Raw genomic sequence first — 17632 nt, 5'->3', positions numbered from 1 at the left:
TAGAGTGGCCGGGCTAAGCACACACAGAATAGTCAGGAGACAAGCCGAGTCAGGGGAACCAGAAAACAGGATAACGATAAACAAGCCGAGGTCAAAGGGTAGGAGAAAGTCACAAAGTCAGATTAACAAGCCAGAGAGTACGTAACCAGAAATCACAAGTTCAGAATCAATACTATACAGCAAAGACCACAACAGGGCAGGGAGGAACAGGAAAGGTGAGTATAAATACCCTAGGTTAAATTCTGATTGGATAACTTCCAATCAGAATTAACAATCACACGTGGGAGATATCTAAGCCTCCCACTGTGATTGTGGTACTGTTGCTTTAACGCCGGGTCACTCATGTGACCCCGGCGTTTGCATAAATCAACGACCTTCCAGCGTGCAGCGTTATACATGCTGCCGCTGGGAGGCGTGACGGATGCGAGTGGCGAGCGGCGGAGAGGAGACGCCGCTCACCGACAGGTAGGAGGAGGGGAGACCGCGGGCCCCTGACATAACCCCCCCCTCGAGGACCGCCCAACGGGCGGGAAGCCGAAGGCTTCAAAGGAAACCTCGCATGAAAGGAGCGGACCAAAGAGGGCGCGTTCACGTCAGAGGCAGAAACCCAGGACCGCTCCTCAGGGCCGTATCCCTTCCAGTCAATCAGATACTGCAAGCGACCCCGAGAAAAACGAGAATCAAGCAGGGCAGCCACGTCGTACACGTCACTAGAGGCTGCGCGGAGGGAAACTGGACGCCTGAGAGGACCAGAGAATCGATTACAGAGCAGGGGCTTCAAAAGGGAGGTGTGAAAGGTGTTAGGAATACGCATGGAAGGAGGTAAGGCCAGGGAGTAGGACACAGGATTGACCCTACGCAATACCTTGTAGGGGCCAAGGAACCTGGGTGCGAATTTCATTGAGGGGACCCTGAAGCGGAGATTCTTAGAGGACAACCAAACCCTATCACCCGGAACATAAGAAGGAGCAGCACCTCTACGGCGATCAGCAAATCTCTTCTGAGCAACAGCCACTCGAGAAAGAGTAGCATGGACCTGATCCCACATCTTCCGTAAGGAGGTTAGGTGCTCGTCCAAAGCGGGTATTCCCTTGTCGGAGAATACGCCGGGAAGGACAGAGGGTTGGAACCCATAAGCAACCAAAAAAGGACTTAAGCCAGTGGACGAATGAGTCACAGTGTTTCTGGCAAATTCAGCCCAGGGAAGGAGGTGAGACCAGTTGTCCTGGTGTGCATTCGTGAAGCAGCGTAAATACAACTCCACAGATTGATTCGCCCGTTCGGCAGCTCCATTGGATTGTGGATGATAGGAGGAGGTAAATGACAAGGAAATCCCCATCTCAGCACAAAAGCCCCTCCAAAACCGAGAGACAAACTGAGGACCCCTGTCGGATACGATATCCTGTGGTATACCATGCAAGCGGAAAACCTCATTGGCAAACACCCGAGCCAACTGAACCGCAGAAGGTAGTTTTTTGAGTGGAATAAAGTGTGCCATCTTAGAGAACCTATCAGTCACAGTCAAAATTACTGTCATTCCATCGGATGAAGGAAGATCAACAATAAAGTCCATGGATAGGTGGGTCCATGGTTTCTTGGGTACGGACAAAGGCATCAGGAGACCCTGGGGTTTAACAGTAGGGGACTTACACTGTGCACAAACACGACAAGCCTGCACATAATCCACTATGTCTCGCTTAAGTGAAGGCCACCAGAATTGTTGAAGGAGACCCTTGTATGTTTTGGTAACCCCTGGGTGACCAGCCGTTTTGGCGGTGTGAAATAAAACCAACAATTTCTTTCTACCTCTTTCTTTCACGTATAATCTATCAACAGGTGTCTCAGAGGGTGCTTGGGTTTGGTATGCCTTGATACCATCCAGAAAAAGGGACGAAATAACCAAACGGGTAGCGGCTATTATCTTAGACGTGGGTACAATGGGTTCAGGAGCGGGGGCAATAGACTCCAAAGGTTCGTATTGTCGGGAGATAGCATCAGCCTTGACATTACGGTACCCAGGCCTATATGTGATAATGAACTGAAAGCGTGATAGAAATAAGGACCATCTGGCTTGACGAGAGGACAATCTTTTAGCATCAGCTATATAGGAGAGATTCTTATGATCAGTTATAACCAGGATTTCGTGTCTGGCTCCTTCTAATAAGTATCTCCACTCTTTAAAAGCCATCACAATAGCTAATAGTTCCCTGTTCCCGACGTCGTAATTTTTCTCTGAATCAGATAGTTTTTTAGAAAAGTAGCAACAGGGATGGAGGGGTTCGTTATAGGATAGTCTTTGTGATAATACAGCTCCCACACCTGATTCTGAAGCGTCTACTTCCATTACAAAGGGAAGGGAAGGATCGGGATGGTGTAGCACAGGGGCAGTGGCAAATGCCTTTTTGAGAGTCTCAAATGCTTTAATGGCTTCAGAAGTCCAAACCCTGGGGTGCAAACCCTTTTTAGTCAGTTTAGTGATAGGAGAAATGACTGATGAAAAGTTTTTAATAAACCTGCGATAATAATTGGCAAAGCCTATAAATCGCTGTATTGCTTTAAGGCCTTGAGGAAGAGGCCAAGACAACATGGCTTCTAATTTTGAAGGATCCATGCTGAACCCCTGTTCAGAAATGATGTACCCTAGGAATTGTACTGATTTTTGGTCGAATAAACATTTCTCCAATTTACAATAAAGACCATTTTGTAGCAATCTCTTAAGTACCTTCCTCACATGGGCATGATGAGACTCCAGATCAGGAGAAAACACAAGTATATCATCGAGATAGACCACGGCACAGACATGTAGTAAATCTCTAAGGACATCATTTATGAGGTCCTGAAAGACAGCAGGAGCATTACACAGTCCGAAAGGCATAACTAGATACTCGTAATGCCCACTGCGTGTATTGAACGCTGTCTTCCATTCATCGTTTTCTTTTATACGAACCAAGTTATAAGCCCCCCTGAGGTCTAGTTTGGTAAAAAATCTAGAACCTTTGACACGGTCAAACAACTCAGTAATGAGAGGGATAGGATAAGCATTTTTAACTGTTATATTATTCAGGCCTCTATAGTCTATACATGGGCTTAAATCGCCCTCTTTCTTGGCAACAAAAAAGAAACCAGCACCAGCCGGAGAGGAGGACCTTCTGATAAAACCTTTACGTAAGGATTCCTGTATGTACTCCTCCATGACCTGGTTTTCTTTCTCAGAAAGCGGGTAGACCTTGCCCCTAGGAGGCATCTTTCCAGGTAACAAGTTTATGGCACAATCATAATCCCGATGTGGGGGTAGTCTATCAGCTTCCCTTTTTTCAAAGACCAATGCGAGGTCTGCATAGACGGGGGGACAGAAACAGAAAGGGGTTTAGCTGTAGGCACATTGAGTAAACAAACGGGACGTAAACGGACCATACAGTCTCGTTGACAGGATTCCCCCCAGGAGAGTATATCCAAACAACCCCAATCAGTACCGGGTTATGCTTAACTAACCAGGGGAAGCCCAGTATGATGGAAGCTGTAGGGGAGTCAATTATTTGGAAGGTTATCCTTTCTTTGTGTAAGGCACCCACGGCCATAACCATTTCTTGGGTCTCATGGGTCACCAGGGGTTTCTCAAGTGGTCTACCATCTATGGCCTCAACGGCCAAGGGTGTGGCCTTTTGGATCAGATTCAAGGCTGCGGTTTTATCAAAGTTCTCATCGATAAAGTTATCTGCAGCACCTGAATCGATCAAGGCTTTAGTTGTAATCGTGGTTTGATTGACCAAAAGAGTAACCGTAATGAATGGTCTGGAGATGGACACATGAGGGGAAAAAACCATAACACCCGAGGTCGACCCCTCTCTAGGCCTTAGGTGCTGTAGTTTCCCTGCAAACTAGGACAGTTACTTCGGAGATGCCCCCTCTTACCACAATAAAGGCACAAGCCCTCCCTTCTGCGGTATGTCCTTTCAGCTTCAGATAAGCCTACAGCACCTAATTGCATGGGTTCGGGAGGTGGTTGAGTAGGGGGAGGTAACGCTAGTAGTGCAGTACTGGGTAAAGCAGGTATTCATTCTTCTTTGACTACGCCTCTCTCTTATACGGTTGTCAATTAGAATGATATAATCTATTAGATCATCCAGAAGAATAGGCAATTCCCTGGATGCTATTTCGTCTAATATGTAAGCGGCCAAACCATCCTGAAAAGCTGTTACGAGAGAGTCGTTATTCCAAACCACTTCAGCTGCCAGAGTGCGGAATTCAATGGTATAATCCGCTACTGATCTACTGCAATGTCGGATCCTGAGCAGAGCTTTGCCAGCAGAAGCAACCCGGCCGGGCTGATCAAACGTACGTTTGAAAGCTTTTAGAAAGTCTGCAAAGGACATTGGGGACGTGTTCTCCCACATGGGGTTGGCCCATGCTAGAGCTTTTCCTGACAAATGGTTGATCAGAAAAGCAATTTTGGCTCTGTCAGTGGGGTATGAGCGCGGATTCATCACCAAATGAATATCAATTTGGTTGAGGAAACCACGGCACGATGCTGGATCACCGCTATAGCGCTGAGGTGGCGTCATGTGAACCACGTGAGCAGGAGCGGTTACCGGATCAGGACTGGGTTCTGGCCCAGCAGCAACAACTTCTTGAACGGCAGGTTGCAAGTGGGCAGTACGAGCCAGTATGGTTTGTAAAGCCTGGGCAAACTGATCCATACGATGGTCTAAACCATCCATTCTAGCCTCCTGATTAACTAGGAGCTGTGGAATGTCAGCAGGTTCCATAATGGCCCTGTTGTAATGTCACGATTCCGGGAACCCAACACGCTAACAGACACACACACACACAGAAAAGGTGCCGTACCGGACCTTAGAGTGGCCGGGCTAAGCACACACAGAATAGTCAGGAGACAAGCCGAGTCAGGGGAACCAGAAAACAAGATAACGATAAACAAGCCGAGGTCAAAGGGTAGGAGAAAGCCACAAAGTCAGATTAACAAGCCAGAGAGTACGTAACCAGAAATCACAAGTTCAGAATCAATACTATACAGCAAAGACCACAACAGGGCAGGGAGGAACAGGAAAGGTGAGTATAAATACCCTAGGTTAAATTCTGATTGGATAACTTCCAATCAGAATTAACAATCACACGTGGGAGATATCTAAGCCCCTGACAATTCTGCTCTGTGTCAGTGTGTATCAGGGATCCTTAGGATAGGTGTCAATCCATATCTGCCAAGTGACCCTATGTAGGGGGAACAGTCCCTATTCTGCTCTGTTTCAGTGTGTATCAGGGTCCCCGAGGACAGGTGTCAATCCATATCTGCCAAGTGACCCTATGTAGGGGGAACAGTCCCTAATCTGCTCTGTGTCAGTGTGTATCAGGGTCTCTGAGGACAGGTGTCAATCCATATGTCAAGGTGTCAATATGTCATATGTCAGGTGTCAATCCATATCCATTGTGATTTAGGAATGTTAGGTGATTTATGCCCTTTATGGATTAAAACCAGACTCTGCATCAACTGTGTAATTTTCCATGGGAGTTTTGCCATGGATCCCCCTCCGGCATGCCACAGTCCAGGTGTTAGTCCCCTTGAAACAACTTTTCCATCACTATTGTGGCCAGAAAGAGTCCCTGTGGGTTTTAAAATTCGCCTGCCCATTGAAGTCTATGGCGGTTCGCCCGGTTCGCCGGTTCACGAACGTTTGCGGAAGTTTTCGTGTTCGCGACATCACTAGTTTTCTAATATTTGGAAAGCTTATTAAATTGAGACCGTTACCTGCACTTTTTATGACTAAACCAGTCCCTCTCTCTACAATTTTAAGCGTCTTTACTTTATCTTTATTTAAATTATAAAGAGGCTTTTAGCTAATTGTCCTACATGTTTATTGACCATATTTGCAAAGGTCTTAATTTGAATTGTCTTATCATTAGGACAAAATGTATATTTTGGTCTAAATCTTAATAGAGCCATATATCATAGTCCGAAAGAGGAGGAAATTCCTCTCTTTTGGGATTAGTGATCAATTTTTAAATAAATCATCTTTTTATAGACATTTTGCTAACAAACTTCTAAATATCAGAAAGTTATTGGATAAGATCAAGTAGACAACCCTGGGCTGGTTGGAAAAAGCAGGACTGAAAGACAGCACTGAGAAACATAGAAACATAGAATGTGACTGCAGATAAGAACCATACGGCCCATCTAGTCTGACCAATTTTCTAAATACTTTTATTAGTCCCTAGTCTTATCTTATAGTTAGCATAACCTTATGCCTATCCCACCCATGCTTAAACTCATTTACTGTGTTAACCTCTACCACTTCAGCTGGAAGCATAAACTATCAGGTACAACCAAGTTGCTGGCAATGTGTACCTAAACATCTGCACAGAATATTGACTAGGCCTGCTCAAGTACAGAAAGGAGGACTAAGGTCCCTTGGGACTTCCAGATCCAGACAGACAAGAGAGTACTGACGAACAAAGAACAAAGGATTGCAGTGGTGATGGATGTGGCCATACCCAGTGACATCAAGAAGAAAGAACACGAGGAAAGTGCATAAATGCCAAGTGCTATTAAAATATGGAAAGTGAAGGCAGTAGTAGCCCTGGTTGCAAAAGTGGCAATCCAAGGCTTTAACCCCCAAGTTGGAAAAGTGGTTTCAGCAGATCCCACATGGGACATCCGAGACCTAAGAGGAATACACACACACAAAGCGGAAAAGACACCTGGAGGTCCTCAGTGCTTTAGTTCTTAAAATATGTCAAACCTTATGATTAGTTACTATTGTATTGAGACTAGTGAAGGTACGTGATGCTTTTATGATTTGTCATATGGTGATGAGATTTCACCTTCAATGACCTTGGCGATACAGATCAGAAATATGTACTTAGCTGGCTGAGCATCATAGAAAATGTAATTCCAAAAATATCTGCGGTACTCACTTGAGCCATATCTGTCCTATTTTGCCATTTCCAAGGTTTGAGCGTTCTACCTAGTTCTAAAAACCCATTTCCAGCAGTGAATCTGACAGTCCTCTAATAGTTCCTAACCTTCGTCCGCCAGCAGCAGAATAAAATTAGCTCATCAAAGATCTCTTTTGTATCTTTCTGGATCTTAGCCAGGAGAGCCTGAATGATGACAAAAATAAACCGATTGAGGAGATAGGGCAATTGTATACAAGTGCATTAAATGCAGATAGAGGAGACATCTTTATACGGTATAGAGAAAATAATGCAGGGTAGAACATATGGCAATTATAAAAAAACATCTTAAATGATGATGATGATTATGAACTTGACTGGATGAGTAATGGGTTTTTTTTAATGCAAAGTAATCAGGACTATGAATATGTCTGACATTACAGCTGCCCTGAATGAGAATTTCCATCATATTCAGCTAAATGTTGCCTGTCTCTGTACCCAATATTTGTGTGCTCATGTGAAGGAAAGGGTATTTTAAAAAAGCAGTAAAGTTTTAATTATTTTAATTCTAAACATTAACACTCTATCGCAACTTAAATAGGATGCAATCAAACTTAACCCCTTAAGGACACATGATGGAAATATTCCGTCATGAAGCCCATGGAGCAGCGCAGCTAAGGGGAATGGGCCTTGACATTGCCAGGAGGCAGGCAGCTAGTTGTCAGTAGTTGGGGGCTGGTCTAAGGACATGGAGTGGGGAGGAGTTACTATGGGGGTATAAGTAGCGGCCATTTTAGGTCTAACGGCACTTTTAATCCAAAGTTACACTTACCTGTTCGTTGTAGCAGGATTTGTGTGGCTTTGTTTTCTTTTGTCTCCTCTGCAGGTTGTCAGGACGATGGAAGATTGGCTGGAAGGAGTCAGGGCTGCTGTGCAGGAGAGGGGTCTCGAGTGGCTGAGGGACCGTCTTGGTGATGCTCTGCCGTCCGGATCTGGTAGCTCCCAGGGTCAGAGGCCGGTGAGGAGAACGAGGCCTCCGCAGAGGCTGAGCCCCAGCGTGGTTCCAGCTTCCCGGCGTCCGAGGAGCCCCTCCAGAGGCCGTCGGGGCGGCAGTGAGGCGGTTGGCGGGCAGGCCGCAGGTGGAACCGGCCGCGGGCGTCGTCGCGGTGTGGCAGCTCGAAACGGCCGTCAGGCGAGGCCGGAGTCGCAGGCCGCGGGTTCAGGAACCGAGTCGGAAACTGCCGAACGTTCAGGGAGCGAACGTGGAGGTGGGCGGATCGCTGTTCGGATGGAAACTGACGAACGTTCGGGAGATGAACGTGGAGGTAGGAGATCTGGCGAATGGGCCGAAACTGCCGAACGTTCGGGAGACGAAGGTGGAGGTGCTGATACTGCCGAACAGTCGTTTCCCGAACGGGGAGGCAAGTCCACTGCCGAACGTTCGGGGGTTGAGCGTGGAGGTAGCTCTACTGCCGGCCGTTCGGCTGCCGAACGGGGAGGCAGCAAAACTGCTGAACGTTCGGTTTTTGTGTCCTCTTTTACAGGAAGGGACGGAGAAGTGTCTGATGTTGCCAGGAGTTCGAGGAAGCGGCCATTGCAGGCGCAGGCCAGCGGACGGAAGAGGAGCGGTACGGCAGGCTTGGCAGCTGGTTCCGGGAGTGCTGGAAGTGCTGCTGGAGGAGCAGGAGCCACGGTTGCAAATCGCCCGGGTGAGTCGCCCTCCAACGCTACTGCCCCCTCAGTTGCTAGCCCACGGGCTACCCCGGGGGTGGGTCCCGGTACTGGCATGGTTGGTGACGGTAGGGTGGCAGGTGGTAAGCAGGGGACTGCTAGGGCCCAGAGGGAACAGGACAGATTCACCGCTGCGAGACGCCATGGGGGGTCCCCAGTCAGAGGGCAGGAGCGCAGCGCTTCGCCAGGGTCTCCCGTGCGACTAGGCCGGGGGCGTAGTCAGGCTGGTCGGGAAAGCGGAGACTTGACGGACGGTAGCGCCAGCGAGGGACAGCGCTGGAGATCGGCGCCCGCTAAAGGGCAGGCCCGCAGGGCCGGAGCGCAAGCAGCTAGGAGACACAGGTCGCGGAGCGACCACCGGAGGGGATCAGAGTCGGACGGCAGGGGCCCCTGCGGGGGGGTCCACACCCGGGGGCGGCGTGGGTTGCCCCCCGCCAGGCGTAGGGGGCGGCCGCTGCGGGACGATAGTTCCAGGAGTGGGAGTTCCTCGGAGGGAGTGCGGACTGCGGCGCAGGCTCTTACCCCTCGAGGGCGGACGAATAGAAGGGAGTTGGGTGACTGGTCCCAGGAGGAGGGAGGATGGGGCAGGGTTCCTACGACCAGCCTACCCAAGATGTCGTCTTCTCCTTGCAGGTCTCGCAGACGGTCACCCGCCAAGGGGGCGCGACCCTACGCAGCGAGGACTTCCAGACGGTCGCCGGCGGGCGAGGCGGACCGGGCAGCAGGACAGGAGTCGTCAAGGTCGCCCGTGGACCGGGTGAGACCCAGCGCCACAGGCCCACGGCCCGGAGCAGCTGAACGCTTGGGGCAGGTCGCACAGAGCCGGATGACAACTCCACGGCCTTCGGCGGCAAGGGGTTCGGAAGGTGAGACACTGTCATTTCAGCAGTCAGGGGAGCTTTTAGCAGGCATTAGACAGTTGATTGATTCCTGGGGTGAGGGGAATAGGAAGGAAGGGGATTTTACTCAGGTTTGGGCTCCACAAGGGAAGGTCCTCGGGTCTAGTCCAGCCGGGATTTCCGGGGGCGGTGTAGACGGAGGCGGGGGCGCGACCCCCGCGGCGGAGGCTTCCAGTGTAGGGACCGAGGGTGAGAATCTGTTTGGGGGGGTCCCGGAGGCGGCGAGACAGAACGTCCACGTTTCGTTTGCGGGTCCTTTAGGCTGTCACCTCAAGCCCGAGGTGAAGGAGAGGATCTGGAAAGGTGAATTTGTGGAGCTCTTTTCGCTTCTCCCCCTTGAGGAATACATTGACCTCAAGGAGGAGGATAAAAATGACGCAAAAAAGGAGGAGGAAGAAAAGAAACGGAGGTACAGGAAGATTCCCAAAACGTTTGGGAACTGGCTCAGAGCCTTTTGCATCTTGGCCAGCGTGATGGGCGAGAAGGCGGCGGAGCGCTGTTCGCAGCTCTTCTGTTACCTGGACGGGGTTTGGGAAGCGTATAGGACGTACGGGGGCCTAGCATGGTGGCGGTACGACGAGCAATTTCGTCAGCGCCTGGCCGCTAATCCGGGGATGCGGTGGGACCAGATGGACCTACCGCTCTGGATAAAATTGATGATGGCGCAAAAAGCGTCCCCCTTTCAGTCCGGGGCCGGCACGGGCGCTTCTACCACCGTGTCGGCCAACCAAAAACGGGGCTACTGTTGGTCATTCAACGAGGGGCAGTGCAAGTGGGGGGCCACCTGTCGCTTTAAGCACGAATGCTCAGGGTGCGGAGGGACTCACGGCCTCCACAGATGCTTTAAGAAGGGGAAGTCCGCTCCCGCAGCGGGCGGAGGTTCGGCCGCGTCCCCTGCCACTGGGAGCAACGCCAGTGAAAGTCGGCGCGATGCTGCCCTGGCTAAAGCAATACGCTAACAGGGCGGATGCTGGGTTGTTGGAAGAGGGGTTCTCTAATGGGTTTGTAATCCCGTTTCGGGATCGGGACGGGGTGCCACGGCTTCGCAATCTGAAGTCGGCCGGGGAATTTCCCGGGGTGGTTAGGGAAAAGTTGCTTAAGGAGGTTCAGCGAGCCCCCCTTACCTAATTTGCGGGTTTCACCGTTGGGGGTGGTTCCTAAGAAGGAGCCCGGCAAGTACCGCTTGATACATCACCTGTCCTACCCCAAGGGGTCGTCGGTCAACGACGACATCGACAAGGCCCTCTGTTCGGTTTCGTACGCTTCGTTCGATCAGGCGGTGAGTCTGGTGCAGCGAGCGGGACGGGGGGCGTTGTTGGCTAAGGCGGACATTGAGGCGGCTTTCCGCCTTTTACCAATCCATCCGCAGTGCCATCACCTGCTGGGTTGTCATTTTGAGGGGGCTTACTATGTGGACTTGTGTTTACCCATGGGGTGCTCGATATCGTGCGCATACTTTGAGAAGTTTAGCACGTTCCTGGAATGGGTGGTGAAATTGGAAGCGGGCACTAGGATGGTGGTCCATTACCTGGATGACTTCCTGTGCGTCGGGCCTCCCGGTTCGGAGGAGTGCAGGAGGGGATTGAGGACTCTGGAATGGGTGGCGCATGTTATTGGAGTCCCCCTGGCGGGTGACAAAACAGTGGGTCCCACGACGTGCTTGAGCTTCTTGGGCTTGGAGATCGACTCGATCAAAGGGGAGTGTAGGCTGCCGCAGGATAAGTTGGTGGCGCTGCGGCAGGCAGTGGCGGAGGTGCGAGGAGCAAAGAAGGTCACGCTCCGGGCGCTTCAGTCGCTGCTAGGCCGGCTTAACTTCGCCTGTCGGGTGATCCCAGTCGGCAGGGTATTTAACAGGTTCCTGGCCCGGGCGACAGCGGGGGTGGCGTTCCCGCACCACCTTATCCGGGTTTCGGCGGCCATGAAGGCCGACCTGGAGGTCTGGGGTGAATTCTTGCGGGAGTTTAATGGGAAGGTGTTTTTTCGGGAGCCGGTGGCTTCGTCTCAGGAACTGGAGCTGTTCACGGACGCTTCAGGTAGCGTTGGGTTTGGGGCCTACTTCTCCGGGCAATGGTGCGCGGGGACTTGGCCAATGGAGTGGAGGGTCAGCCCGCTGATCCGCAACTTGGCGTTCCTCGAGTTATTCCCGCTGGTCGTAGCACTGTCACTATGGGGTCCGCAGTTGAGGGACAAGAAGGTCGTTTTCTTTTCGGACAATATGGCAGTGGTGGACGCAGTGAATGGGCTGTCAGCGTCCTCTATCCCGGTGGTTCGGCTTCTCCGCCGTTTTGTATTGTTGTGTATGCGTTTCAATATTGTTTTTAGGGCCCGGCATGTGCCCGGTCTGTTGAATGTGATTGCCGATGCGTTATCTCGTTCGCAGTGGGAGAGGTTTCGGCAGGCGGCGCCGGGCGCACAGGAGGAGGGGATGTCTTGCCCGGAAGAGATGTGGCGGCTCGGGACATCATGCTTGGTGGACTGATACGGGACTCCCTGGCCCCCGCTACATGGACGGCTTACAGTAAGGTGTGGGGGGAATGGGAGGACTTGGTGCAACCGTCGGGGGGCCAGCCCTCGCGGGAGGGCCGGTTGGACACGCTGTTGTGGCTTGTGTGTAGATCGGTTACCAAAGGATCTTCAGCAGCGGTGATAGGGCGAAAGCTGGCGGCGTTAGCTTTCTTGTTTAAATTCAATGGTTGGGAGGACGCCACGAAACACTTTCTGGTGAGGCAGGCACTGAAAGGGCTAAGGAGGGGGAAAGTGTCGGTGGACTCCAGGAGGCCGGTGTCGTTTGCGCTGCTGCAACGGATTGTGGGGGCCTTGCCCGGTGTGTGTTTTTCGAGTTACGAAGTTCTGTTGTTCTCTGTGGTTTTTAGTTTCGCCTTTTTCGGGGCGTTTCGGATCAGCGAGCTGGTCAGCAGCAACCGCCAAGGGGCGGGGGGGCTTCAGGCAGCGGATGTGGAGGTGTGGAGTGACAAGGTGGTGATCAATTTGAGGCGGTCCAAAACGGACATGATGGGTAAGGGGACCCTGGTTACGCTGCGGGAGCTCCCGGGTGGGGGCACGTGCCCGGTCAAGTGCGCCACGGCCTTCCACGGAGTCCGGGCGACGGCCGGAGGTTCGTATTTTCAACACGAGGATGGTTCTTCGCTGTCGAAGTTCCAGTTCCTCAAGGTGATGCGGAAGGTTTTGGACACGTTGGGAGTGGACCCAAGGCAGTTTGGGACCCATTCCTTCAGGATTGGTGCGGCTACGGAAGCGGCGAGGCTGGGGTTGGGTGATGATAGGGTGAAAAGGATCGGCAGGTGGGAGTCCCTGCGGTTCAGGTCGTATGTTAGGCCAGACAAGTTAGTGTGAGGCCTATGGGTGGTTCAGAGGGTTGGTTATGTTAATGTTGTGTCACGGTTGGAATTGTGTTTTATGTTTTACAGGTTGGACGGCATGGGTGGTTGGCCACTCATATATTTACTGGGCACATCGGAGAGCTGCAGTTCGACATCGGGGTCTACAGCTGGGCTTTCCAAGATCCGTGGTGCAACTCCGGTGGTTTGGATACCGGGGTTGGGGTTGGAATGCTATTTGTGGGGAGGTATTTCGAAAAATTTTGTTGGGCCAGGTCCCGGACATTGTGGTACTGCATGCAGGAGGCAATGATGTGGGGGCATTGCCGCAGAAAGTTTTGATCGAAAGTATGAAGAGGGATGTAGACAAGTTGCAGGAGTTAGTGCCAGGGGTTATAGTGGTGTGGTCGGAAATGGTTCCGAGGTTTTATTGACGGCACGCGCGGAACCCCTCCGCGGTGGCGAAAATTAAGGGTAAGGTCAACAAAATCATGGCGGCATATGTGAGGCGAGTGGGGGGGGTTGTAATTAGGCACAGAGAGTTGGAGGATATGCTGCCAGGCTATTTCAGGCGGGATGGGGTTCACCTCTCAGACGTGGGCTTAGATTTTCTCCTGCTAGGTTTCCAGGAGGGCAATCTTTTCCCTGGGGGGGGGGGGGGGGGGTCGCTCAGGAACTCGAGGAGTCGAGCTCTGAGCTGTGGCGGGGGATGGAGAGTAAAGTTGGGGGGAGAAAAGAGTGAGAGGGGGGACAGTTTGGAGTTCAGGGCTAATAGGTAGGCCTTTGGACTGGTTTGGTAGGTTCGAGCTCGTAGGTAGCTCCGAACCAGGGTGTGTAGGGGTGTCTCGGTATGCCCCTACACTGGTGGTGCCCTTTGGTGGCAATGGATGGTGCCCTTGGTGGCAATGGTTGATGCCCTTCGGTGGCAATGGTCATGTTTCAGGTTAAGCTAATGTGTTACAATGTTGGTGTATTATGTTATGATGTTACGTTGGGGTGGGTCATTGTCAAGGGGTTAAATTGTAAAATAATGTGGTAAACTGTGCAGGCCAACGTGGGCCTGTTGTGTGACAATGACCTTTATAATTCTATGTTAATTAATAAATAAAAGCTGTGATATAATTTTGCCAAAACCCAGGTGTCAGTGTCATTATTATAACTAAGTATGTGGTGTGGGGTTTTGTGCATATGCCGACAAGGACGACTGTGCACATGTCATGAAGCCCATGGAGCAGCGCAGCTAAGGGGAATGGGCCTTGACATTGCCAGGAGGCAGGCAGCTAGTTGTCAGTAGTTGGGGGCTGGTCTAAGGACATGGAGTGGGGAGGAGTTACTATGGGGGTATAAGTAGCGGCCATTTTAGGTCTAACGGCACTTTTAATCCAAAGTTACACTTACCTGTTCGTTGTCCCACCCACCCTCCCTTTGCTTTCAGGTGTTTCCCGTTTGGTCACGGCGGCGGGGGATGGAGAGTAAAGTTGGGGGGAGAAAAGAGTGAGAGGGGGGACAGTTTGGAGTTCAGGGCTAATAGGTAGGCCTTTGGACTGGTTTGGTAGGTTCGAGCTCGTAGGTAGCTCCGAACCAGGGTGTGTAGGGGTGTCTCGGTATGCCCCTACACTGGTGGTGCCCTTTGGTGGCAATGGATGGTGCCCTTGGTGGCAATGGTTGATGCCCTTCGGTGGCAATGGTCATGTTTCAGGTTAAGCTAATGTGTTACAATGTTGGTGTATTATGTTATGATGTTACGTTGGGGTGGGTCATTGTCAAGGGGTTAAATTGTAAAATAATGTGGTAAACTGTGCAGGCCAACGTGGGCCTGTTGTGTGACAATGACCTTTATAATTCTATGTTAATTAATAAATAAAAGCTGTGATATAATTTTGCCAAAACCCAGGTGTCAGTGTCATTATTATAACTAAGTATGTGGTGTGGGGTTTTGTGCATATGCCGACAAGGACGACTGTGCACATGTCATGATTCCCTTTTATTCCAGAAGTTGTGTCCTTAAGGGGTTAAAAAAGAAAATGATTGCACTGTGATGTATTTTGATTGCATGGAGTGCTCATCCAAAAAAATAAAAGTGTTTCCCTTTTGACACCAAAACGTTGCAGTCTAATGGTCATCACTCTGGCAGTGATTAGGCTAATGACATGTGGTAGAATGTGGTTTGGGCCATGAGCTGTTAGTAAGTATTGACAATAGAATGTTTACAGTATGACGCTATACTGGATCTAAAGCTAGGTGATCATCTTTGTTATTTGACCTTTTGTGTGCAGACAATCCATAACAAGTTCCTTGCCCATCTATCACCCAAGAGGATAAGTTCAGTAACATTAATATTCTGAAAAGGTGATGGCTAATCTCTGCACCCCACGTGGTTGTAAACTACATTTCCCATCATTCTTAGGCAGCCTTTAGGTCAAAGTTGGTGATCACTGCCCTCTACCCACTTTTAAAATATTGTACTCAGGTTCCTCAGATTTTCTGCAACGCAACACAATCGTTTAAAAAAAAAAAAAAAGGTTTTATTTGCTTCAGTGGAACTTGCACATAAACTGCATGGGCCAGCAATTTGTCACAGTTATTTTACAGCGTCTCAATGGCTGCTGAAATGAATTACAGAAAAGAAAAAAAAACTGCAGCATCAAATTAACAGAAAAAAAATAGCAGCTATTTTTAAAATGCGATTTTGTTGCTGCGACACTGGAGCTCAGTCGTAGCTCGAGCATGAAGGAACCGGCTGAGAAAGTGTTAGCTAATAATTCTTACAGCTCATATGCACATGTGCGCCGCAGCTGTAAATAGCTCTGCATCAGACTCGTTGTCATAGATGTGACTTTCAGACGCGCAGGCAGTACAGCAGGCGAAACCGAATCTTGTGACTCCCTGGTCAAAACAAAAGACACTTGTAATGCAAGGGCGATAATAAAGAGAATTCAGAATGTCCTTTGACATCTATATTCCAATGAATTTTTACCAACTTCTTTTTTTTCTCTAGAGAATAAATGTCTAAGTAGAGGACACAGAATATAAAAACCCTCTCTGTCAATTCAGTGTTCTAACTCAGAACACCGCAGATCAGACTAAAGTCCACAGTATATTTTATCTGTATTTTAGAACAGGCCTACATTGTATGACTATTTAGTACAACATATTTTGATAAAGCTAACAGACTAACCTACCAAATCATTGAACCACCCAAGTTGGATAATAGGATTGGATAAACAGAAGATAGAGAGACAGGTAAACCTGATGCACTTGAATCATATTTTTTTGTTTTTCCAATGTAACTATGTAAATGATTGTAAAGAAATAAGGAATTAGCTTGTTCTCAGTCATACAGCTTCTTAATTTAGCATTGTTTTAAAAAGACAAATTAACCAATCTAAAAGACAAATTAACAACTGTTATGCTCTCTCTTATTGGCCTTGATCTCCTAGATTTACAGGGTTACCTTGCTGAGGTATGTAACACCTGCCTGATGTGCACTTAGAACGGTTGGCCAGTCAAGCTGTGTGGTTTTAATTTAGGTGGCAAGCAGGGCATGACACAAGCCAGCAGGAAGCTCCAGAGTGCAGATTGGACCTTTTTTTTTTTTTTTTTGTGCATGCGCTAAATGGTAGATGCTGATTCATACTCCCAGATATTCAATGATATTTTTAGGTTAAAAAAAAAAATTCTGAAATGGGATTATTCACCTACAGTATACACCAATCAGAGCATGGTCAGTCACGTGTAAGTAGCTGCCTACAGACATGCACTTTGTAATATGAGAAAAGTTCTTTTTTACACAACTGAAATAGCATTTCAGGGGAGGGGGAGAGGAAGGAGCATAGTAGGCATATTTCCAAACATTCTTTAAACGTCTGGTTTCCTACCCTAAGCACTGGATTTAGTGGTCTGTAGAGTAGTGTTTCTGTTTAAAGTTTGAGGGAAGATACTGTAACCTCCTCTACTCCCTAATTGGTTTATCCTCACTCCTCTTTTCCACTATTCCAGCACCCTCTCCATTGAACATGGGCTGCCTTTCCCTGTTCCAAGCATCCGAGAAAGTTAATTCACAGAGTAGGCCAAAGACTCACAATCCAGTCCTTAGAGCACACCAGTGATCCAGGTTTTACCTCTATCCTCATAGGAACGGAAATGGAGAATTCTGAAATCCTTGCCATGTTTGTGTGGCTTCAGGACTAGAATGGGAACCAATGGAACAGCAGAAGATCTTTGGAAATAGCACTAATATTCACTATACATCAGTTTTCCACAAAGAGAAATATTCTTTTAGCTATATTAACAGGAAGAGAAGATTTGCAACTGGTGACTTTCTGCCATAATAATCTTTATTTTGCACTTGTTTTTATTACACAATGTCCTATCTGTTAAGCATTTGAGCATAACTGTTTTAAATCATATTTTCATCTGTCTTTTGGGTTATTCCGTTCAATGAAAAAAATGTATTTGCAGAGTCAGCACTAAAAATGCCAAAATAGAAAGTAGGATGTAGTATATATATTTATATATATAAAAAGCGGTGTTAGTAACAAATTTAAATTATACAGATTATTTCTCTATGTACTACTCTGTTTTGGTGCTAGAGATGCATTGGGTAGCATTAAAAGTCCATTAAGTGCTGATTGTGGGAAGGAATTAAATAGAAATGTGATGTCTTTTCTGAATCTCGTGGAATTTTCAAAGCACGTGGTAATGAACTCAGCGCTGGAAGCATGTATATTCATCTCATCTGTATGGGTTTAAAATTCC

The sequence above is a fragment of the Pelobates fuscus genome, chromosome 1, assembly GCF_036172605.1.
Source record: "Pelobates fuscus isolate aPelFus1 chromosome 1, aPelFus1.pri, whole genome shotgun sequence".
NCBI lineage: Eukaryota > Metazoa > Chordata > Amphibia > Anura > Pelobatidae > Pelobates > Pelobates fuscus.
This window is presented reverse-complemented; position numbering follows the sequence as displayed.